This window comes from Elephas maximus, chromosome 22, assembly GCF_024166365.1.
Source record: "Elephas maximus indicus isolate mEleMax1 chromosome 22, mEleMax1 primary haplotype, whole genome shotgun sequence".
NCBI classification, from domain to species: domain Eukaryota; kingdom Metazoa; phylum Chordata; class Mammalia; order Proboscidea; family Elephantidae; genus Elephas; species Elephas maximus.
This window is the reverse complement of record NC_064840.1, coordinates 30,975,381-30,998,842: the sequence shown is the minus strand read 5'-3', so window position 1 is coordinate 30,998,842 and position 23,462 is coordinate 30,975,381. Positions and strand designations below refer to the sequence as shown.

General features: G+C 46.0%; 1 protein-coding gene across 1 annotated transcript in view; it reads left to right on the top strand.

Moving 5' to 3' along the window:
* MYO18B (myosin XVIIIB) overlaps positions 1 to 23,462 on the top strand; it is a 327,968-nt gene that overhangs the window by 237,771 nt on the left and 66,735 nt on the right. The gene's annotated exons all lie outside the window — the stretch shown is intronic.

Sequence of the window (23,462 nt, the reverse complement as noted above, 5' to 3'; positions counted from 1 at the left end):
CCGTGGGGCCTGCTCGGGAGCTGCCGTCTGTCCTCCGCGCTGCCTCTTCGCTACTGAGGGTTTGGGACGAGGGAGACACCTCCTTTCCTACATCAATGGGAAGTCTTCTGGATGGGAGGCTAATAATGTCTCTCAGGCATTTGCAACAAGCAGGAAGTAAGGAGAAGCCAGACAGGGATGGGCTGAGAGACGACCTGTCATTGGCTGCAAGCTCTGGGGGGGGGGGGGTGGCCCACAGTGGACCAATGGCATTCACTGTTGTTGGACGGTCAGCAAACACATTTAGGTCCCAGACTCCAGACGTTTCTTTCCGGCCTCGCACGTTCAGCTCACGCATAGAGGAGGGTGTCAGCACTTGTTGAATGTCTGCTTTGGACCAGGTCTTAACACCTATCATCGCCTGTAATTCTCACAACACCCCTATGAAGTCAAAATTATTATCCCCATTTTACAGATAAGAAAACTCAGGCTTCAAAAAGGTAAGTAGTTTAAGGTCACATCTAGTCAACATCAGAGCTGCTCTGGGGCAGTTAACAACGACAACAAAAACAAAACATGATAACAATAAACCCACCGTTTATTAAGCACTTGCCACTTTTCAGGTTCCGGGTGAAACATTTCTCATGTAAATCCTCATCCCAGCCCTGTGAAGTAGATACTAGTCTTACCTCCATTTTACAGATGGAAAAACTGAGGCATAGGACCGTCAACAAGCCCAACTCATGGCTCAGCGTGGCACATTCACTTACTTGCTCAAGGCCACAGGCTAGTAAGAACTTGAACCCAGGTCTGTCCAGCTCTGTAGTCTGTTATTTTAGCCACTAAACCATGTTTTGCTTGTGGGGTAGCCCAAGGGACAATTTAAATTTGTTTCCTGCCAATGGGAAAGTTTTTCCATCAGCCACTGTATTTTTCTGAGAACAGTACCCTGCAAGGACCACAGAGCATCTGAGAGAGTCTGGTCTACCTTTTCTGCATCAGATATCCCCAAGACTCCAGGTTTGGAGCTCTGTGACCTGGATGGCATCTGGCATCCCCCTTGCCCAGCATCATAGAGCCCTCACTGAGATAACCCACAGCATGCTGAGGCTTACTTAGCCCAGAAACCATTGCTGTGGAGTTGATTCCAACTCATAGCAACCCTACAGGACAGAGTAGAACTGCCCCAGTAGGGTTTCCAAGGAGCAAACTGCCAACCTTTTGGTTAGCAGCCGTAGCTCTTAACTGTGCCACCAGGGCTCCAAGGCTTGGCCCAGGGGTCTCTAAATCCCAGGCATTCTCTCCTTCCCTCCGTATCCACTCTGGTTTTGCGACAGGTCTTACCAGGTTGTCCTCTTGTGGCAAGTATATTTCTCAGGCCACTGCCTCCCACTGCCTTTGTCATCCCCATCAGCTTTGCATTTGACAGCCTGGTGGTTCTGTGGGGGGGAGGCATGCCAGAGACTGAGGTTCCAAGACCACGTCCAGGCCCCCTGACTGGCGGCTCCTTCACCGCCATGGCCCTGGGAAAGAGAAAGGCTCTTTTCCTCCGATTGACAGGGTAACTTCCTCATATTAACCAGCCCTGCTTCTCATGCAGCGAGTTCCCCTCCTGCATGTTCTGGCTCCGAGCGAGAGTACACCCTCAGCTGCTCTCCTCTGACGTCTTCTTTAGCTGGCCAGGCACCCAGGCATTCTGGCCAGATCAAATGATGGCGTTCTTCCTCTCTCCCTTCCTCTCTTTTCCTCTCTTCTCCATCTCACGTTCCTCTCCCTATCCCTATTCCCAGGTCTACATTAAAGGCCCCCAAATACAAAAGGTTATGGTGCAAGCCCATGTATAGATCGAAATGAAAGTGACACAAAATAATAAAACGCAAAGTTTGTGTGTATGTTGAAATTAAACTTGCATCTTTTTCTGTGTTCTGATTGTGAGATTCTGAATGAGTGTATCAAGGCCGAACTTTTCTAGATTTTAGTGATTTTATGTGTTTGTGGTTGGGAGGGGAAGGCATGTTTCTGCTTGGCTGGTGTTCCAGGAGTGAGCGTTATCTACCTATTGGGGGATCCAGTGTCTCCTGCTGGGGCGATTGTCAGGCTAGCAGTCTTTTCCTAATAGTGCGTGTTCAAACTCAGCAACCCATTTTTGCCTTTGGGCTCTGGGGAATTTACATTAGGAGAAACAAGAAGGCCATATTTTCATATATCGCTCATTTAGTCCCTTACGCATTCAACACGTATCTACTGAGCACCAACTACAGGTGTGAAACAGGGATAGGCATTGATGGGAGAGACAAGGAAGTAGGTCTCTGCTTTGTAGAAGCTCACAATATGGACAGAACACAGGCTTCATGCAAGAGTTAATGAGCACTGTTATTTTGAGATGAGCCCTGTGGCTGAGGCCCCTCCCATTGGCCTGGCATTCTGGTAGTTTCTCAGGCTTCTCAGGAGAGGTCATCTCACCTGTCTAGCCAGGTCCATGTCACCATTTTGCCTTCCTCCATTCCATCCCTATAAGACTATGGGGCAGTTGCCCAGTGCCATACGTCCTTTCTAAATGTTAGTAAAACCCTACAAGGCCACCGGGGTTCTGGTTTATTCATTCATCCACTGTGTATCCATGTGGGCTGAGCTCCATGTTAGATGTTGGGAATCCAGTGGGGAACAAGACCCACCCTATCCTTCAAGGAACTCCCACTGTGTGGGGAGATTTGTTAAGGCTGTTATTAATGTATTTCACACAGAGTTTCCTCCATAAGGGGAGCTGAGAGTGTTCACAGGCAAAGCAAAGGGCCTGCATTCTGTGATTTGGGGGATTCTTAGAAGGCCAGACCAATAAAAACCCAAACCAGCGGCTGTCGAGTCAATTCTGATTCATGGTAGCTGCAGGTGTTACAGAGTAGAACTGCTCCATAGGGCTTTCTTGGCTGTGATCTTTACAGAAGCAGATCTCCCGGCCTTTCCTCCATGGTGCCACTGGGTGGGTTCAGACTGCCAACCTTAACATTAGCAGCTGAGGGCAAACTGTTTGTGCCACCCAGGGACCTATCTTAAAAGGCCAGTTGGCACCAAATCTCTCTCCTGTGCCCATTGTCTCCACCCCTAATTCATTTCTTTGAGTTTAAAGCATTGCCTGTTTCATCTTTCATTTTTAAAACGCAAGTTTCCCTGGGAGGGAAAGAATGAACTTCCTGACTCCACAGTCGAAGCATGCATTTGTTCATTCATTCATTCATTCCTCAGACACTGAGTCATTCTGTGCTCAGACCCTTTGCATAGTTGTCTTCTTTAAGAGGTGGGCACAGCCCCGCTTCCACAGATGAGGACACGGAGGTGCAGGGGTGTAAGATGCTCTACCCAGGGCTGCAGAGTTGGGGAGTGACAGAGCTGAGATTGGCATCCCTGTATCTGACTCTAAAGCTATCCCTTTTACAGCACGCTGCCCTTTCAACCAATGCTGCTGACAAATGGCTCTGCTGGCGGAGACAAAAAAAAAAATGTGGTGAGAAGGATGTTGATAGATCTCTCCTCCTTGTTCCTTTCTGCCTGTCCCCAGCCTGGCGCATTTGTCACTGTTGGTGTTGGTTTAAAGGGCTGCAAGTTGTTCCCTGTGAATGATTTACGCTCCAGCCAGCTCCCCAGCACGTCCAGATCAGGATCAATTACCCTGCTGATGAAACTTTTCTTCCCAGAAAAAAAGAAAAATGAGGTTTTGCCATTAATTTTAGTAAATGGACTATTCCTGGCGACTCCAGGAGCCATTATGGAGAAAAGACTCTTCTGGCTCTCAATCATCCGAGCCCTTTTGTCACTGGGGCGACAAGACAGCTCATCTGCAGATTTATGTACTGTTGGTTTTCGACAGTTAAACTTAGAGGAAGCCACCTTGGCCCCAGGATAGAGTATCCAAGGGAGGTCAAGGGAACCAGGAGAGCCGATGGTGACAAAGGAAGGTCATCGGGTGATGGCATCTGATGCTGGTTGATGGCGATGGTGTTGAGTTAGTACAGTATGTTTTTTTACCACTTCCTGTGTGCTGGCTGCTGGGTAAGTTCTTCGCATGAGGTCTCCCGTTTAAGCCTCACCCTTTGAGGTAGGTGCAAGGTGCTTTGGGCCAGCTGCCTAAGGGAGGCTGAACCTTAGGAGACTGAACCTGTGGGTTTACCCTTCATCACCTTGATCTGGTCCCATAAACATCACGGTAAATGGTGGAGAAATTGAAATTGTCAAGGATTTCGTTCTACTTCAATCAATAAACAATACCCATTGAACCAAGAAATCAAACCACATATTGCATTTGAAGACTTCTTTAAGATCCTGAAAAGCAGAGATACCACTGTCTTGGTTATCTAGTGCTGCTGTAACAGAAATACCACAGGTGGATGGCTTTAACAAGAAAAGTTTATTTTCTCACGGTAAAGTAGGCTAGAAGTCCAAATTCAGGGCGTCAGCTCCAAGGGAAGGCTTTCTTTCTCTGCTGGCCTTCTCATCAATGTTCCCCTGGACTAGGAGCTTCTTCGCACGGGGACCCTGGGTCTAAAGGACGCGCTTTGTTCCGGCACTGCTTTCTTGGTGGTATGAGGTCTCCCACTCTCTGCTTGCTTCCCTTTTCTTTTATGTCTTGAGAGAGAAAACGTGGTGCAGGCCACACCCCAGGGAAACTACCTTTACTTTGGATCAGGGATGTGACGTGGGTAAAGTTGGTGTTACAATCCCACCCTAATCCTCTTTAACGTAAAATTACAATCACAATTTGGAGGACAACCACAGACTACTGGGAATCATGGTCTAACAAAGTTGATACACACATTTTGGGGGGGACATAATTCAATCCATGACATTCCAAGTTACCGTGATGGTTAGGATTGTGTGTCAACTTGGCTGGGCCATGATTCTCAGTGTTTTGGCAGTTGTATAATGTTGTGATCACTTCCCTGTTGAAATTTGATATGTGATCACCCCCATGATAGAATCTGCTGAATGGGATCAGCATGGGTGAGGCCAGTGGCGGCTCACCGCCCCCTCGGCCTTCATCTCTCCGTCTTCCGCTGCCTCCTTCCTTCCTGCTCACCTTACGAAAGGTTGTTGTCTTGTTCTGGATCCAGCAGCTGTCTCTTGCCTGACCTCTGGTTCTTGGGACTTGAGCTAGCAGCTTATCTGTCCATCTTGGGATTCGGCAATCTTCACAGCCTGCGAGCAAGAGCCCTGCTCCCCAGCTTGCCTATCTAGGGTTCACCAGCCCCTGCAGCTACATGACTCAGGAGAAACCTTGCGGTCTTGCCTGTCAGCCTTGGGGATTCCTCTACTGTCACAGCCTGTGAGCGGGTGCCCTGCTCTCCAACCTGCTCATCTTAGGTTCACCAGCTTCTGTGGCCCCGTGAATTGGGAAAGGACTCTATCCTGATCCAAGGACTTGGGACGTTCCAACCCCTACAATCACGTGAGCTGTTTCCTTAATATAAATCTCTCTCTATATACGCATTACTGTTTTTGCTTCTCTGGAGAACCCAGCCTAAGACGATCACTTTGATGACTAAAGTACACCTGACCCGAGGTATGGCCTTTTCAGTTGCTTCATATGCGTGCGAAAGCTGGACAATGTAAAAGGAGGACAAAAGAAGAAGAAACATTTTAATTACGGTGTTTGCAAAGAATATTGAACATACCATGGACTTCCAGAAGAAGGAACAAATCTGTCTTGGAAGATGTATAGCCAGAATGCTCCTTAACAGTGAGGATGGTGAGACTTCGTTTCATGTACTTAGGACATGTTATCAGGAGGGGCCAGTCCCCGAAGGACGTCATGCCTGGGTATCTAGAGGATCAGTGAAAAAGAGGAGGACCCTCAATCAAATGAATTGACACAGTGGCTGCAACAATGGATTCAAGCATAGCAACAGTTATGAGGATGGCACAGGACCGAAGAACATTTCCATCTGTTATACATAAGGTCGCTGTGAGTCTTGACTTGACAGCACCCAACAACACCTTGACCTGACTCATTTAAATTTTCACCTGAGCCAAGTGTCACAAGCTTCCCAGGACTTGAAAAACTTAACTGGTGCTTCTGTTCTCTCTCAGCCCATCTGTCAGTCTCCCAGTGACCAAAGGTAGATACCAGAGTGGCCTTTTCCCTCTCATTCCTGCAGATTATTGACCAGACCTTCTGATTTTACCCCACTGAGGTAGTTTTCAAATCTGTCCCCTCTTGTCCCATCTGTTTCTTTTGCCTGTTCAGGCCACACGCCTTCCCGCCTGGACTTCTGCAGTTACCTTCTAACTTGTCTCCTCACTTGTCCTTCACTCTTCCTCCTCCCTGCAGAATATCTTTCCAGAAGGGGCACATCTGATCATGTTGCTCTTCTGCAATAAAACCTTCCCTGGCTCCCCGTTGCCTACAGAGCAAAGTCCAGACTCCTTCCCATAGCCTGCAAGATACTTTGAAGTCTAGCCCCTGTAGATTTTTCTCTTTGGTTGCCTGCCTTTGTCACTTTGCATTTTCTATTCAAGCGTGAAGGAAGCTGCTAAAAGTCCCCAACATTATGCTATTTCTTGACTCACTGCCTTCGTTCTCATGCACCCCTCTGCTGCCTACTCAGCCTCCAAAATTCAGACTACATCTGACTTCTCTGGGAATCCCTCACTGTTATCTCCACCCCTCACTAGTTAAGCGCCTCCTTGTGTTCTCACAGCCTCCTGTGTTCACCCCATCAATGCACGAATCACCGGGTATTGTAATTGCTTGTCTTTTTGTCTTCCTGAACAGAGAGCCCCTGACTATGTGATTGGTCTTGTTTGGCTCAGAGTCTGCAGCCTCCAGTTTAGGGTCAGTCAGAGAGTAGAGTCTTGGTTATTGTTTTCTGAGTAGTGTCCTAAACATTTTAAAGTTTTACCTCTTAACATGTGGAACAGCTTTAGATATAAATATATATATGTATATATGTCTGTATACGTATATCTATAAATCAGTTACTGTCAAGTCAGTTCAGGCTAATGGGGAGCCCACGTGTGTCAGAGTAGAACTATGCTCTGTAGGGTTTTCGGTGGCTGGTTTTTCAAAAGTAGATCACCAGGCCTTTCTTCTGAGGCACCCTCTGGATGGACTTAAACTTCCAGCCTTTCAATTAGCAGCACAATGTGTTAACTGTTTGCACCACCCAGGGTCTCCTATCTGCATATCTGTGTCTGCATCTGCCTGTGAAAATTGAAACTTTGAGATCAACCAGCTTTTGTTTGAGTCCTACTATAAGCCTAGCTCTGTGCCTGATGTTATGGGAGATGCAGACATGGATGCTCCAGAGACTGAGCCCTTAAAGAGTTCAAGAGTTGGAGGAGGAGATGTACATTCCCCTAAATAACTCTGAGACAAGAACGGATGGGTGGGCAAAGGAGGAAGTGGTTTAGTACAACCAGGTCACCTGGGGAAGATTTCATGGAGGCTGCACCATTTAAGTTTCTTAAACGATGAAGCAAATGTTGGCTGGCAGCTTTCGGGGGAGTAGTTGTCCAATCACGTTCATTGTTAGTTCCTCATACTCAGATTCAGCAAGTGTCTAGTGAATGTCTGCTGTGTGTCAGGCAATGTCCAGGCCTTCAAGAAATCAGAGATAAATCAGATGCAGGGATATGAAGGTAGACCCTTCACCCCCTCCTCCTTTTCCTCCTCCTTATTGCACTCCCGCTCATGCACACATGCCAATTGCATAATCCTGTTCTCTTGCCCCCAACCCACCCCCTACTGGCTTGCTTCTGTTTCCCTTGTTCTTTTTAGCCCTCACTTGTCTAGGCTTGGCCATGTCACTTTTCTGTGTTCCACACACACCCTCACAAAATTGTTTTGACTTACGTTGCTGCGTAGTGGTAGAAAAAGCACCGTACTTGGAGTCTGAGACCTTGGGCAGCTAAGTTAACATTGCAGAACCTCAGTTTTCCATTCCATAAAACAGGGGGGTGTAATGCAGCCTATTTCATTGTAACGATTAAATGAGATGATGTATGTACACATGCCAAATGATTGCACACAGTAGCACTTAATAACACACAGTAAGTATTTAATAGATGTTGTTTTTTTCCTTTCTCCTTTCTTCTCTTACTCCCTCTCTGCCTTTCTGACTCCTCTCTCTGCTCACACTTTACCTTGCCTGCCAGCTCCACTTCCACATCCAATACGATGGTTGGTGATTTTGATGTTGACGAGAGTTAGTATCTGTTTACCTACTCCTATATGCTGGATATGGAGTTAAGTTCTTTACATGAGTTCTCTCATTTAAGCCTCACTCTTTGAGATACAATTATTATCCCTATTTTATAGATGAAAAAGCTAAGAGCCAGCTTTGCTGATGAGACTTCTCCAAAGTCATATTCCTAGTAGGTGGCTAAGTCAGAATTCAAACCCAGGTCTAACTGACTCAAAGCCTATTCTCTTATAAGTTCGAGACACAATATTTACTCATTTAAGAACATTTTGAAAAAAATAATCATGAAAATTAATATTGCTTTTAATTCTTTAATCTAGGATTCCTTGACCTTCGGACAATTGACATTTTGGACCAGATAATTTTCTACCGTGGGCCTTCCTGTGCATTGTAGGTTGTTTAGCAGCACATTCCTGGCCCCTACCCAATTTTTTTTACCCAATAGATGCCAGTAGCATACCCCTGCCCAGTTGTCACAATCAAAAATGTCTCCAGACATTGTCAAATGTCCTTTCGGTGAGGAGCAAAATTGTCCCCATTCGAAAACTACAGTTGTGATATAATCCTTGCAATAACGCTTGAGATGACTTCTCTGATACGCCCCACTTTACAGATGATGAAGTGAAGGCTCAGGGAGGTGAAGTGATGTGTCCAAGGTCACACGACGAGTTGGGGTGGGGTCACCCACACCAGGAATGGGGAAAGTCAACAATGGGAGGAGGAGGGAGCTCAACTCTCCACACAGAGTTGAAAAGAGACAGTAGTGGTTCCAGCAAAACCCAGTCCCAACCTTTCAGAGACCTAGAGGCAACTTCACAGCAGAATCTGATTCTGAGTGGACTTGAAGGCCTCACTGTAGTCTGTGTACTTTTAATAATGTTTAAATAAAACATGGGTGTGATCTCCTCACTGAGCCTGGCTTGTCCGCCGCCTGGGCAAGGTCATAAATAGTTAATAGACAACCACTTACGGCTCTACTTCTTTTAAATCCAACATCAATTATATATGGCCCATGAATTATTTATTTGACGTAACTTTGGAGGTATATTTTCCACCTTGGGGGTGGGGGGGGAATGAAAAGAATGTGAGGCCTAAAGCAGATAAGGGGATAATTGTGAGGGCTTTGTCCCCCTCTGTATTGGAGAATTTCTCTGTCAGGAGACAGCTTTCTGTTGATGTAATCAAGAGGCTGGATGAATTTGGATCAGGAAGGACTCTGCCAGACCCCTGGATGGAAAACCTGGGGCAGTGGTGTGTGGTAAATGTTTTAACAACCAGCTCTCTAGAGTAGGCAGGTTTCTCATTTCTCATGTGTGCCAATTTCTGTGGTGTAAATCCTCTCACCAGGGCTGATTTCAGACTACTGACATGATGTCACTGAGCACAGAGTTGGAAAGGGATGCCCAGTGACTACACCCGTTGCATCGAGTCGAATCTGACTCATGGCAACCTCATGTGCTACAAAGTAGAACTGAGCTCCATAGGGAGCTTCACGGCTATAATCTTTACAGAAGCAGATCGCCAGGCCTTTCTTCCGTGGCACCACTGGCTGGGTTTGATCTGCCAACCTTTTGGTTTGTAGCCAGTGCAAACTTTGCACCATCCAGGAACCTGATACGCAATGGCACACCACAGGTGTCAACTCAAAAGCAGAAATAGGAGGAAAATAATTAAGAGTGCTGCGTCTTGAGTAACTACTACCTTTCATTTTGCTATAATTTATTTGATTGTAAGTTTATATAATTTAATTTTTAAGAATAATCATGTTTAACAGTGGCTCACAAAAGTGCTGAAAATTTCACAATAGCTCTTACAAGCTGGCGCGAGCTGGTTCCAGAACACTCGTGGCTTGGATTCTCCTTAGGATGGGGTTCCCATACCCCAGTTCTGAGGCTGTGCTGGAGTGGAAGGAGCAGGTCTTTGGAGTCAGGAAATTCTTGACTCAAATCCCATTGCTGCGTAACTGTGCTCCTTTGATGTAGTTGACTTAACCGTCAGAACTGTGACCTTTTGAGCAAGTTCCTTTACCTCACGTGTAAAATGAGTATAAAAGGAACCTGGTGGTGCAAATGGCTAAGCACTTGGCCGCTAACCGAAAGGTTGGTGGTTTGAGCCCATTCAGCAGCTTTCGGGGGAAGGACCTGGCAATTTGCTTCCATAAAGATAACAGCCAGGAAACCTCCATGGGGGAGTTCTGCTCTACGGCACCTAACAACAACAAAATGGGTATAATCACATCTACTCAGAATGGCTAAGACGAGTAATTCGTGCCACGCTTCCAGCCTTGAAGGCATCTTCCCCCTTGTCCACTTTCCCCTGGCTTCGCAGAATTTGGCTACATCTGGCAAGGACCTTAGGAAGCCCAAAGCCAGATTCTAGGCTTTTTGTTTAGTTTTTGTTTGTTCATTTTTGTGTTTTGGAGTTCCTGGGTGGTACAAATGGTTAACACATTCGGCTGCTAAACAAAGGGTTGGAGGTTCGAGTCCACCCAGAGGCATCTCGAGAAAAAGACCTGGTAATCTACTTCCAGAAACTCAGCTGTTGAAAACCCTGTGGGGCACAGTTCTGCTCTGACGCACACGGGGTCACCATGAGTCAGAATCCACTCCATGGCAACTGGGTTCTTTTGTGTGCGGTTTGGCCACCCAAAGCCCCATGTTTCCAAACTCCAGGGCAGCCCTCTCCCCACCTGCCCCAGCAGCATTCACCATACCTGGGGTGAAGGGATTCATTGTGAAAACCTCCCAGTGCTTTCCTGCCACAAATGGCTATGAACTTGAGAGCATAAAGATGAATTATTTTGGCTGGAAAGTGCAGTATTTAAAAGGCATTCCATATGGAGGGCATTTGGGGCCACAAGCCGGGTGTAAATGACACCTTTTATAGCTCTCCTGACAGGGAGATAGCGCTCCTAATTACTGCCCATTATCTCAGTGTGATTTGAAATGGTTCAACACATTTATAAAGTCCGTGTTCACAGACCACCTCCACTTCCCACGCCTAATGGGCACCATGTTCTCTAAGGCCTGACGGGGGAAATCGTGGGTATGATATCACTCTCCTCCTTCAGGGCACCATGGCCTCCTGCTGGTCTCCTGACAATGGTTTTTGCACAAATGCGACTTGGTCCCAAAAGAGACTTAGCCACCAGCCAGACACGTTTCCAAAACTGACTTCTTTCAAGCTGTCTTTATTCCAAATGTTGAGTGTGCTTATCTCAATTCAAGAGGTCTGATTATCTAATAAAATGAGCTTCTCTGTGTCTGCCTCCAAGATGAGCTATCTTGATAATGAACTCTATTACCGAAAGCCTACCTAGGAATAATTTGGTCTATTACTTCCCCTGACTTGTGCCTTTGTTTCGGCATCGAAAACAGGCTCTCTAGCAATTAATCAGAATTTAAAGTTGCTAATACCAGTTACAAATAATGCGTGGCATCTCCAGATGGCAAACAGAGGAGCAGGTACTAATCTTGTCCCCTGAGACTTCATCAATTGAACTTTTGTCGCTTCAGATTTACTGGAAATTAACTTAACTCCATAAAGTTAATTAGTTAAAAAAGAAAGGGAGGGAGATATTGATTGAATGACTCAGGTCTACATTAAATTATTCAAATAAATCCAATTCAGATTGTTTAGATGAGATTATGGTCCACTTAATTGAATATACCATGGACTGCCAGAAAAATGAACTAATCCATCTTAGAAGAAGTAACAGCCAGGATGCTCCTTAGAAGCGAGGGTGGCGAGCCTTCATCTCACATACTTTGGACGTATTACAGGAGGCACCAGTCCCTGGAGAAGAACATCATGCTTGGTAAAGTAGAAAATCAGCGAAAAAGAGGAAGACCCTCAATGAGATGGATGGACACAGTGACTGCAACCATGGGCTCAAACATAGCAATGAGTATGAGGATGGCACAAGACGGGGCAGTGTTTCATTCTGTTGTACATAGGGTCGCTGTAAGTTGGATCTGATTTGTTGGCACCTAACAACAACAACACAGTTGCATGTCAGGGAGGCTTGAGAAGGTTCATCTTCATAATTGAAGGCATGACATCTTCAGAAGATAGTGGTCCCAAGGAAATCTAGGGGACCCAATGTCCTAGTTCGCTAGTGCTGCCGTAACAAAAGATATCACAAGTGGGTGACTTTGAAGAACAGGCATTTCTCATCTCACAGTTTGGGAGGCTAGAAGTCCAAACCAGGGCATCAGCTCTAGGGAAAGGTCCTTCCTTGGTAGCCCCAGGAGTTCCTGGGCGTTCCTTGGCATTCCTGGGTGTCTGTCGTCCCCTGTGTGTGTGTGTGTCTATTCGGTTCTCTTTATAAGGCACTTCTGAGTGGTTGGAAACCCTGGTGGCATAGTGGTTAAGCATTACAGCTGCTAACCAAAGAGTCGGCAGTTAGAATCAGCCAGGCGCTCCTTGGAAACTCTATGGGGCAGTTCTACTCTGTCCTGTAGGGTCGCTGTGAGTCAGAATCGACTCGATGACACTGGGTTTGGTTCGGTTTTGGTCTGAGTGGTTAGGTTTCGGACCCACCATACCTCAGCCATGACCTCATTAACATAACAAGAGAAACCCTTATTTCCAAATAGCGTCCTGTTTATAGGTACAGGGGCAGGGGTACAGTAAAACGTACAGTAATTCAGTAACCCCTGCGTGTTCAGTTCAGTGACAATGATTACATTCTTCAAGTCGTGTAACCATTTTCACCCTCCTTTTCTGAAATGTACCTCACCCAATGACATAAACTCACTGCTCCCTAACCTTTTAAGTTGTTCTTGTAAATATGATCCCATATCCATAATTCTTTAAAAGAGCACAATCCTCAAGGCAGACATTGCTTACTAATTAAGTTAAATTGTTGTTTAGTTTAAAGATGACTTAAAGGGATATTTTTGGTTTAAGGTTTAAAAATGATCTCAATGCCATAGTTTCAGTGGGTTTTTCAGCCCCAGTGGCTCCAGTAAGACTGGATTCAATGATAATTTGAAATTCTGTTCTACATTTCTCCCCTTTTGATCGGGATTCTTTTATAGAATCTTTGATCAAAATGTTCAGTAATAGTAGCTGGGCACCATCAGTTCTTGTGGTCTCCAGGCAAAGTCAGACTATAATTCTGTTTGAAGGGTAATTTCTCTCTTTTTTGTGTTTTGTTTTGTTTTGTTTTTGCTGAGCTTAAACAATAAGAGGGGAGAAGGGGACCTCAGATCTTGAGGCTAGGCCAACCGATGGGAAAGCAAAGGAGTCTTTAACTGAGAGAATTGGTTGGTTTAGAATTGCAAGTATACATAATAAGAAAGTATGAATGAACTTGTCCAAGTTATGACTCTTTTGGTTGTTAGTGACAGAGACAAAAGTGAAACTGGCTTAAGCAAAAGAGAATTTATTGGTTTGTGTAATGAAAAAGTCTAGTGACTTCTGGCTTCAGGCTTCAGTGGAATCCAGAGGCTCAAGTGATGTCAATAGGCTGAATCCAGTGTGATGGAGCCAACTTGGACCTGCTCATCAGGGCTGATTATGCACATCTCTTCCCAACTCCGTGTTTGGTGACGCCATGTTGGCAGCTTGACATTTAATCATTTTGAGAGTATTTACGCAATGGAAATTGGCAAATGTTATAACACCTGGGCTTCCTCCCCCCCCCCCCCCCGCCCAATCCTCAGGGCCAGTTTTAAACATTTATGAGCACACCACTGGCTGGATCTTTCTCTTTCCTCCTTGGAGATATAGTCACCATCCTCATCCAGGATTTCCCTTCCTGGTGGCAACAGAGTCAGGTGAAAGACTACCAGCTCATCAACTTTAATAACAAAAGGGTCTCTTCTACCCAACAGCTCAAATGGAAGTCCAGAGACAGAATCTGGTAGATTCTGATTGGCCTGTTTTGGATTACGTGCCAATTCCTGAAGTATGCGTGGGTGCCCAAAAGATGTAATAGCTGATTGGACAGTTCTTGGTGAGCTGGTCAGCCCCTGAATCCAGGAGAGGAGTGAGCCCCCATCCAAACCACACGGACTGAGAGGGGAAAAACAGTTTCCCCAAGGAAAGCTGGAGTGTTGTTGTAGGCAAGACCCCTAGATGCCCACCGCAGAGACCATGTGTGTGTGCCTTCAATCTTGATGGGTTCCCCTGCTTTGCCTCAAATCCCTTCTAGATTTTCTCTGCTTGTTTTCTTGCCTCCTACTTGTTTTTTTCTTCTTCTGTTTTATTTCTCTTCAGTGTCTCTTGGGGTGAATCAAAGGAAGGAAAAGGAGACCAGAAGGGGGCACCCAGTTTCCCTTGTCTCTCCCTACGGGAGCAGGTCACAGGGAGGGAGACCTGGATTCGAGCCCTACTTCTGCCTCTACCTAACTGTGGCTTTAGGCGTGCCTCCCCACTTGCGTCACTCTCTCTCTCTCTCTTTGTATAAAATGGACCAGCTGATCTCCGCGGATTTTTCTGCTCAGACACTAGCCAAGGTGAAACTAGTTATTCTTGGGACTTCAAGCTCTGAGTGTGTCTTAAAGGGCTAGAAGTCATGGCAGCCGCCGCCTCTGGAGCAGGCACCTCCCTATACCCCAGGACCTCTGCACAGTGTCACAGAATCTCAAACCTGAAGTCATCTAGACCCTTTAGCTCATCTGATTCCTCCTCCAACCTCTGACTGGTGGAAATTCCACCTCTGGCTACACATCCGTGGAATTGGGGAAATCACTACCCCTGTGGGCAACATTTCTATATATACCTCCCTCTCTCTGGCCCGTTCCATGTTGATTCTATGCCTACCATATAGCTGGGTTACAGATGTGTCACCTTATCTCTGGGGAGATGGTTCCAGAGGCCAGAGACATTCCTTTGCTTCTCTCATCTGCAAGGCAGCAAGGAGTTATCCAGAGATTATCACTTTTTTGTTTATTTTTTGTTTTCATTTGTTTTGCTTTAAGTAGCCAAGCACTCTCTTAAATCCATAGCTGATGCAGATCTGTGATAAATAGAAACAGAGATACCTACCCGTCAGACGGCACCTACTCTGCCACCTTGGCCCCTGATGCAGCACCACAAAATAGGGCTTGATAATCCATGGCCTAGACTAAAAAAAAAAAAAAAGACCAGAGGCCGGCAAACTATGGCCTACGGGCCAAATCTAGCCTGCCATCTGGTTTTGTAAATAAAGTTTTTTGGAACACAGCCACTCATGTTTACATACTGCCTATGGATGCTTTCACATTACAGTGGCATAGTTGAGTGTTTGTGGCAGAGACCATTTGGCTCACAAAGTCTCAAATATCTATTATCTGTGTCTCTGCCCTAGAACATTGCCTGATACACAGTGGCACTGAATAAATACATGTCGAATGAAGAAAGCTTAGCAGAAAGGGAGTAAGGAGATTGGGAGGCAAATCTGTTTCTTCACTTTCTTACTGTATGACTTTGCTCTAGGCACTCAACTTCTGTGTCCCTCAGTTATTAGATGGAGATCACTGAAACTCCCTTATTGTATTGTGGGGAAGATTTAAGGAGATAATGCACTTAAATGTTTATCCTAGTGCTTGGCACAAAGTAAACCCACTACCATCATCATCATCACCATCACTGTCATTACCGTCCCCATTGCCACCACCATGACCGTCAGCATCATCAGTGCCACTACCACCATCGTCATCACCATCATCACCATCCCCACTTTACCACCGTCACCATGACCATCCGCATCATCGCCACCACCATTATCACCATCCCCCCATTACCACTGTCACCATGACCCTCAGCATCATCACCACCACCATTGTCATCACCATCATCACCATCCTGTCATTACCACCACCACCGTGACCGTCAGCATCATCAGCACCACTATCACCATTGTCATCGCCATCATCACCATCCCCCCATTACTACCACCACCATGACCATCAGCATCATCATCACCACCACCACCACCATCATCACCATCCCTGCCATTACCACTGCCACCATGACCGTCAGCATCATCAGCACCAGCACCACCATCATCATCACCATCATTACCATCCCCTCTGTCGTGGATTGAATTGTGTCCCCCAAAAATATCTGTCAACTTAGCAGGGCCATGAGTCCCAGTATTGTGTGTCCACCACTTTATGTGATTTCCCTAAGTGTCGTAAATCCTATCTCTATGATGTAATAAGGTAGATTAGCAGCAATTGTATTGATGAGGTCTACAAGATTAGGTAGTGTCTTAAGCCAATGTCTTTTGAAATATAAAAGAGAGAATCAAGGAGAGAGACATGGAGACCTCATACCACCAAGAAAGCAGTGCCGGGAGCAGAGCTCATCCTTTGGACCTTAGGTTTCCATGCTGAGATGCTCCCAGACCAAGGGAAGACTGAAGACAAGGACCTTCTTCCAGAGCCAACAGAGAAAGCCTTCCCCTGGAGCAGGCGCCCTGAATTTGGACGTCTAGCCTACTGGACTATGAGAGAATAAATTTCTCTCTGTTAAAGCCATCCACCTGTGGTATTTCTGTTACAGCAGAACTAGATGACTAAGACACTCCCATTACCACCACCACCATGACCATCAACATCATCAGCAACACCACCACCATCATTATCACCATCCCTCATTACTACCACCACGACCATCAATATCAGCACCACCACCACCACCCTCATCATCACCACAAGAAGGCAGAGAGTACCACAGAGTGTCTTCAAGAGCAGGTGAGCTCTGAGCTTCAGAGAAGTGGTCGAAAGCCTATGCCAGTGGTTGGCTCATTTCCAGTTTGAAAATTCTGGAAATTCTTTCCCCCACATGCTGTGTCCCCCCTGGTTACCCACAGTTGCATCAGTGTCTCCTTATTTGTGCTCAGTGTCCTGGGCACCAGCTTCATTAGAATTCTCCCCTTTCCCCAGCCGCGCCTTGGCTGCATTCCAGGTAAATGGCTTGGAGCCCATCTTGCCTCCTGTCACCTCGGCCACCTGCTCGGATAATTAGAACCAACACATTCGTTTCCCTAACAGCATTCTCATCTCCCCTCTCTAAAAGTTTTCGAATGGAGAAAGAAGGGCAAAAACAGGCTACATCTGTCCTTGTTCAGGCAATTTGCAGCTATGCTCCGCTGACATCCACCCAGCTGGGCAACAGATCTGGGTTTCCTGTTTGCTTTTGGTGGGAGATGACGATGCTGTTATTGAAGTCTGGCAGCAGTTTAGAGATCCAGAGTCTTGCTGGAAGGTCTTAGAAACAAACACTCAGGGGGAATCCTTCAGGCTCCTGCCTGCAGCAAACAAAAGGAAAGGAACCCAGGAAATAAGATGGTTTTCACTTCTTCCTAAGGAGCCCTGGTGGTGCAGTGGTTAAGTGCTCAGCTGGTACCGTAAAGATTGGTGGTTTGAACCCACCCGGTAGCTCTGCAGGAAAAAAAGACCTGGTAATCTGCTCCCGTAAAGATTAAACGCAGTTCTGTCCTAGAAAACCCTAGGGGGCAGTTCTACTCTGTCATATTGGGTGGCTTTGTATTGGAATTGACCCAGTGGCACCCAGCAACAACACTTCTTCCTGAGAGACCGGAAAAGCTTCCTGAGTTGTACCCAGGATGTTCTATGTCTTGGTTTGGATATGGTTTCTATAAATGCCAGCTATAGTTCATCTTTTAGGCTTTGCAGGTTATAGGTCCCTGTTGCAACTACTCGACTCTGCTGTTGTAGCTGAAGAGCAGTCATACATGATACATAAACGAATGAGTGTGGGTGTTCTAGTAAAACTTTATTTACAAAAACAGGCAGTGGGTCAGATTTAGCATGCAGGCTATAGTTTGCCAACCCTGGCTTTATGCAGTATTGGAAGGACACAGGAATATTGGACAGTACAGCCCAAGAAATTCTCCAGCAAGCAGAATTCTTTTGTGTATAATCCAAATTCTTCCTCTTTGTTGCTCTCCTGTTCACTACAGCTTCCTCCCGATCTTCTCCCCAGGGCAGAGCTTGTTAGACCTCATGCCATTTTCTTTCTATCCCCTCAGGTATGCACATATGGCTTTTCTCACCTGGACATCATTGTCAGAGGGTGGGGACCTGTTTCTGGAGCAGCCAAGAGTTGGACATGCTCAGCTGAGCCTCATTGAGGGTCCCTCAGCTCCACAGGGTCAAACCCCAGTTGTGTCTTGGTTCACTCTCTCTTGGGATGCCAGGGGTTCAAGCATTGGCATCTCCCTTCAGATTTCATCCATTTCTCCACAAAGTCTCACTGACCTTGTCGTTGTTAGCTGCCATGGAGTCAACCCCTGACTCTCGGTGATCCTAGCACAACAGAATGCGACACTGTCCAGTTCTGCACCATCCCCATGATCAGTTGTGGATCAGACCCTTGTGATTCATAGGGTTTTCTTTGGCTGATTTTTGGAATTAGATGGCTAGGCCTTTCTTCCTAGTTCTCCTTAGTCTAGAAGCTTGGCTAAAACCTGTTTAGCATCTCTGTTGTTGTGGGTGCCATCAAGTCAATTCTGACTCATAAAGACCCAGTGTGACAGACTAGAACTGCCCCACAGGGTTTCCTAGGCCATATGCTTTAAGGGAGCAGATCACCAGGTCTTTCTCCCGTGGAGCCACTGGTAGGTTTGAATCGCCAGTCTTTTGGTTAGCAGCCAAGTGCTTAACCTTTGCACCACCAGAGTTCCTTACAGGCAAACCACCACTGCCAGACAGGCAGTAGCTGTGCTTGAGGTGCATTGGCCTGGAATCAAACCCGAGTCTTCTGCATGGAGGCACAAATTCTATCACTGAACCATCAGCCAATATTTTAAGAAAATGAATTTACACACTAAACTAATTTTATGTCTACTAATTAGCGTTTATGCCTTTCTCTCCTCTAATTCTATCTCATCTCTTAATTATCGATACTGCTACCCAACATTTGAACCATAGAATCTTCTCATTTGGCATCGTAGGACTTTAATGTATAAGACCTTAGAATCTTCAAGCCAGGAAATCTTGAAACAGCAAATACACTTAATATTAAAATCTTAGTGATTTGCCTTTTCTCTAGGTCAAAATGGTTGAATATAGTTGCTTTCATATTGTTCAACCTAATAGAAGCTTGAAATATTGAAATCCATAGATTCTTAGAATCGCTAGTTCCCAGTGCTACAGAATTTTAGAATCTTAGGATTTTATAACAGGGGCGAGCAACCTTTGTCTGCAAAGGAACAGACAGTAAATATTCTCAGCTTTGCGGACCGTACAGTCACCATCTTAACTTCTGAACTCTGACATGGTAGCAAGAAAACAGCCATAAATAAATAAATTACTGTGTATTTAATTCCAACTCATGGCAAAGCCATGTGTTTCGGAGTAGAACTGCACTCTATAGGGTGTTCATAGCTCTGACCTTTTGGAAGCAGATCGCCAGGCCTTTCTTCCAAGGCAACTTTGGGTGGATTCGAACCACCGACTTTTCATTTAGTAGCCCAGTGCTTAACCGTTTTTACTACCCAGAGACTGAAAGTAGCCATGTTGTTGTTAAGTACCATCGATTTTCAGCTCATTGTGACCCTTGTAACAAAGCAGAACTGCACCCGTAGGGTTTTCTAGGCTGGTTTTTTTTTTTTTTTTTAATCTTTATAGGAGCAGATCACCAGGTCTTTCTCCCACAGAGCCACTTAGTGGGTTTAAACTGCCAACCTTTCAGTTAGCAGCTAAGTGCTTCACCTTTATACCACCAGAGCTTCTTGAAAGCAGCCATAACCAAAAACCAAGCCTGTTGCCATCAAGTTGATTTCCACTCATAGCAATCCTCTGGGACAGAGTAGAACTGCCCCATAGGATTTCCAGGGAGCGCTTGGTGGATTCGAACTGCTGACCTTTTGGTTAGCAGCTGAACTTTTTTAACCACTACACCACAGGGGTAAACATAAAAGAATGGGTGTAATTGTGCTCCAATAAAACTCTGTTTACAAAAATAGATGGTAGGCCAGATTTGACCCTCAGGCCATAGTTTGCTGCACCTACTTTGGAACACGAAAGCTGAAAGGGTCCCATCCGCACTTAGATTTATACAGGAAACTCACAGACCTGCCTCTGGTGGTTCCAAAGAGTGACATTCAACATGGAGCCATATTAAGGGTAGTTTTGCCTGGTTCAGACCCATGGTCACTTCCCAGACAGCATCTAGCCTCCAGAGAGGGAAGTTAGAAGATGTTGCTAAAGTGCTGGCGGGCACTGAAAACCAGTTGCTGTCAAGTCAGTCCCAACTCCTGGCAACCCCATGTGTGTCGGACTAGAACTGTGCTCCATAGAGTTTTCAGGGGTTGATTTTCCAGAAGTAGATTGCCAGGCATTTCTTCCGAGGCACCCCAGGTAGATTCACACCTCCAACTTTTTGGTTAGCAGCCAATTGCATTAACCATTTGCATGGAGTCCCTGGCACTGGGGGAGAGCCAAAGAACCATACTCAGAACTGGAAAAAAAAACAGCGGGAGGCCATGAGAGTAAACACCAGGCTTCTGCAGTGCTGGTCAGCCCCCTGAGCTAAGCCCCAGACCAGAATCTAGAGCTGCCCCTGAGTGCCTGGTGAGATCCAGGGCCCCAGCTACGAGGTGGATTTGATGAGGCTGTTTGTCCAAGAGGCGTGTGCGCAACTGGGCAATGACCTTGAGATGTGGCAGGAGAAGAGACCAAGTATACCACTTAGCAGTTGTTTTCCTTTCCTGCTGAGTCAATAAATGAATAAATGGACCATGCGTGGCCAAGTGGCTGATATAATTTTTGTCTCCATCAAAAGGAAGATCACAAAAGTGTTTGGAGGTAACTTGAACATCTTTATGTTCCAGGCTGTGGGGTCAGGCTTATTAATGTTATCCTCTGGGAGGAATCTGCAAGGAGGGGAAGGGGGCAGACTGGGGGTGAACATGTATTTATTGCATGTCTGCTGCGTGGCAGGCACTGTGCAGAGGGCTTTCACTGTACCCGCTAATTAAACCTGCACTTCCAATTTTATGAGCGAGGTAATCTTTCCGTCCCTATTTTACACATTAAAAAAAAAGAGGCTGAGATGAGGTGGAGTGGCTCGCCCACAGTTGAGTAGCTAGGAGAGGTTGGCCCCAGGTTAGGTAATAAGTCTCTTGGACTTCCAAACCTAGGCTCTTGACCACAAAACATCAAGGGCACACAGATCACCTGGGGATATTGTTAAAATGGAGATTCTGATTCAGAGACTCCGGGGTGGTGCCTGAGAGTCTGCATTTTAACATGCTTCCAGGTTATGCTGGTGCTGCTGGCTCAGGGACTTCACGTGGAGTAGCCAGTGTGACATCATTCTCCTTTTTGGAAAAAAAAAAAAAAAACCTTAAACAATAACACCGAGAGGTACAGAACAATCAGTTATATGAGATCAAGAGGGCAACATTTGCCCAAAAGCAAAGATGAGAAAGTAGGAAGGGGTAGAAAATCAGGATGAAAGGAAACAGGAAACCTAGAGAGTGCTGACACATTGTGGGGAATGAAACCAAGGTCATGAAACTACAAACTACCCCGTGGGAAACTAATTTGTTCTGTAAACTTACACCAGATGCACACACATACAAAAAAATCTAAAGTTGCCTTTGAGTTGATTTTGACTCACGGTGACCCCATGCGTTACAGGGTAGAACTACTCCGTAGGGTTTTCTTGGCTGTAATCTTTATGAAAGCAGATCACCGGGCCTTTCTTCTGAGGTTCCGCAGGGTGTTTTGAACCACCAACTTTTTGGTTGGTAGCCAAGTGCAAACGCTGTGCCGTCCAGGGACCTACGCCCATGAAATCATGCTTAGTGGGAGGTTTACAGGTTTTTCGTGTTTTGAGAATTTGAATACGTTTTATTTTTTAGAGCAGATTTACATTTACAGAAGAACTGTGCATTTGTGTGATATGTTTGTCACAACTGATAAACCGATAGTGACACGTTATTAGTAACTAAAGTCCATAGTTTATATTAGGATTCAAATGCAAAATGTCCCGTATCCACCATCACAATGTCGTGCAGAGTAGTTTTATTGCACTTAAAATGTCCTGTGCTCCACCTATTCAAACCCCCACCCTCCTTGGACTCTTGGCATTCACTAATTTTCTTACTGCTTCTATAGTTTTGCCTTTTCCAGAAGGTCCTATAGTTGGAATCCTAGAGGTTTATGTTTTTAATATGAGGTCCCAAAGCTGGAAGTGGTACACCCAGGATTCGAATGCACAGCTCCAGAGCCTGTATCTTTTCTAACGTAAAGTCTGCCACCTACACTTAGGCCTTTAGCTTGGTTCTCTGCTGCGGTTGATTCTATCCCCCAAAGAACTATTGGCAACATCTGGAGACATTTTTGGTTGTCACAAGTGGGATGGGAGTGCTACTGGCGGGTAGAGGCCAGGAACGCTGCTAAACATCTGCAACGCACGGAGTAGCCGTCTGCAACAAGGGATTGTCGTCGTTGAGTGCCGTGGGGTCCGTTCTCCCTCATAAAGACCCCATGTGACAGAGTAGAACAGCCTCATAGAGTTTTCTTGGCTGTTAATCTTTATAGGAGCAGATCGTCAGATTTTTCCTAGCAGAGCTGCTCAGTAGGTTTGAGCCACCAACCTTTCGGTTGCCAGAGGAGCACTTTAATGGTTGCACCACCAGGAGTCCTCAAAACAAAAGGATTACCCAACCCCAAATGTCAGTAGTGCTGAGGTTGAGCCCTCTGCTTTAGCTCAATTTCCTTCAGGCCGGGAAAGAAAAGTCCACCCAGAGCCCCTCACTGGAGACCATGTACCAAAAAAAAAAAACCAAACCCATTGCCACTGAGTCGATTCTGACTCACAGTGACCCTATAGGACAGAGCAGAACTGCCCCCACAGGGTTTCCGAGGAGCACCTGGTGGATTCGAACTGCCAGCCTTTTGGTTAGCAGCCATAGCACTTAACCACTACACCACCAGGGTTTTGGGAGACCATGTGGGACCCGTGAATTCAAGGAGTTAGTGGACGTTTGAATCAATCCCGCTAAGAAGTGGCCAGCAGTAAATGAGAGCCATAGTAACCCAAAAGCCCATTTCCCGGCCAATCGGTGGGACTTTCTACTACTTGAAGCCAAGGCTGTGGTGTTTGTACATCTGTAATACCCTCTCCCCTCAGCAGATGAAAGCCAGTCAAGTCCAGAAATCGTCGTTTTAATCTCCAGACATTATTCGCCTGGCCGCACGCATCCTCTTTCTCTTTGTGTAGCACACACTGTGTTCTCTGACAGTAGCTCCCACCTCCTCCCCATTTCTCAGCAAGACTGCATTGACTCTCATCCAAGCCTGGAGGAGGCCAGGATCG